Below are 2,584 nucleotides of genomic sequence, written 5' to 3' on the forward strand. Positions count from 1 at the left end.
CTTTTGACACAATCTCCCACTTGGGGATCATAGATAAACTTACTGAGTTAGGCATAAACCTTTACATCATCAGATGGATAGCCAACTGGCTCACTAACAGGACACATTGTCCATACAGGTGAATCTACTTCCGATAAGAAACCTGTTACTAGCAGTGTCCCACAGGGCTCAGTGTTGTGACCTCTTCTGTTTGGCACATACTTCTCTGAAGTGAAGGCCGCCAATGTTGGGGGCCTCTGGCTTACCAAGTTCACAGACTGTAAGCTGGGAGCAAAATGATGTTGACATCCAACAAACAGGCCTAAAAATGACAAATGCGACTGGTGCCAACATTTTTGGCAAATCAGAAACTCATGCAAATTATAATACTGATAGCACACCCCTAAAAGTAGACCCAGTGGTGAGGGCCTAGGAACACAGACAGATAGCAAGCTAAACTTTGACCACTGGGTAGCTACAATAGTAAGGAAATCATTCTGTGTGGCTCAACTTATAAGTAAAAGCATGGCATCAAGCTCAAAGAAGAACAGTAGTGCAATTGTATTTTGCCCTCATCAGGCCTACAACAGAGTACAATGTTCCCTTCTGCATGTACCTAACTAGGCAATTACACCAATTGGACCAGCCCCAGAGATGACTCACTGAAAAAATAGAAAGCTTAAGGCATAATTCTTACGCAGACTGACTAAAGGCCTCATCCCTTTACTCAGTCTCAGGTTTACTGAGAGGGGACTTATGCTTGACCTATAAGGCATTCCCTGATCCAGCCCTAATGAAAATGTTACATATTCGCAAGAAAAGTTATACAAGGACAATATGTTCCATGGACCTGAACCTTATTTCTGACTGTAAACAGAACTTGCCGGAGAGACAGATTCATATCCCAAAGGCTTTCCCATCTATGGAATAAATTTCCATCTTTGTAAAAAAAAAAAAAAAAAAAACACATCCCTCACTCTCTTCAAAAAGAATTTGGATAAATGGATGGGGAACTGTAAATTCATTTCTGGGGTACTGCTCAAGTTCCTTATGGACTGAGGTAATCTGTAAAATGACTCAGGGCTCCAACATCCAAAGACCCACTGCCCTGATACTACCCCATCTCATATCTGGGGAATTAAGATTACGTCATGTACTTGGTATTATCGGCTAGGCTTGCAAAAGCTCTTGTACCATTAGCCTAATCATCATCTATGAACCTACAAGGGAAAGTAGACAGGAAGGTATCAGATTGTGCAGATAAAAGGAAGGGAAGCAAGTAGAAAGATTAAGAAGTGCGTAAACAAAAGGAGACATAAGAATGGTGTATGTATGTAAAGAGCAAGAATTTTTTTTTTAACGTTAGAATATTTGATGCACTTAAATGGATTCACTCGTTAAGTGGTTCTGTGTGGACCCAAGTTAAAGGTGCAAGAATAAGTCGTAAGTTACTAGACAATGCTGAATGCTGGCTGTATGATGTGAGAGAAACCATTTAGGTGCCTACATGGACATAGTTTAATGGAGTTACAGTAATTTAATTCAAGCTTCATGAACTATGTTACAGTTTAGCACTTCACACCAAGCTCATATGCCTTAATACCCAATATTTTGCTTAACCAGGGTCAGCCATCCAATACTGGTCCCTCCCATTGCTGCACAGCTCCATCTGGTCCCTGAAGGAAAGAATATATGGAAGGGTACCTAAAGTGTTAGTTTTACTGGGCAAGCCCCACCTCTCCAGAAACCGCATTATGGTTAACCCAGTGCTGGGCCCCCATGAAATGTCTTGCGAATTGGGTGGAGTGAGTGGAACAGCCAATGGAGGCTCAAACTTTCACTGTCTGGTAATTACTGGCAAAATAATGTGCATGTATGCATGCAACAGATGCGTGTTTGGGGAGTGGCTGTCCTCTTGAGAAACTTAAATCCCATTCCTCCTTATCCACATTCCTTGACCAGAAGTTGTCAACTTTTTGCTCTCTCTCCTCAAATGGGCAACAAGCAATCGCCAGGTCTCTAGTAAGTAAACCCCTCAACACCCCTTCCCCAAACAGGTACTTCATCATTCCTCTCCTTTCCCACACTGACTTGTCTAGTACCACTGCTGCTAAATACAGCAATGTCATCTATAGACCACATTACTGTTGCACAGTTGTAAGATGAGCCAGGGATAAAAAAGTTCTGAAGTTTGGAGCTTAGAGTCACCCCATTTTTTTGTAATTTAAAGTGGAACAGTCAAGGACAAAAATGCACTGTTATATGCTGTAGAATTAGTAGTGCATGGTAATGAGGGATAAGAGGCGATATAAACTATTTTTTTTAATGAGAAAGAGTTGAGAGTCTCAAATCCTACTAAGTGAAGGCTGCTGTAAGACCTCCAATACAGATTGAGTGATGATGTTGAAAAAACAGCAAGTTTCACAAATTCTGCAGCCTCAAGATAGACATTTGAAACTTAAATGTACACTATTAAACAATGTTTGTCTAAAAACTCTACACAGAAATTCAGACAACTGACGCAACAGCTATGGATACTGGTTGGGAGTACAAGGCTTGGTTACTGTACTAAGTAAAAACAGATCCAAATACTTTGCACTTTTAC

The sequence above is a fragment of the Protopterus annectens genome, chromosome 7.part0 (genome assembly GCF_019279795.1).
Source record: "Protopterus annectens isolate FY-2018-M chromosome 7.part0, PAN1.0, whole genome shotgun sequence".
NCBI classification, from domain to species: Eukaryota; Metazoa; Chordata; order Ceratodontiformes; family Protopteridae; genus Protopterus; species Protopterus annectens.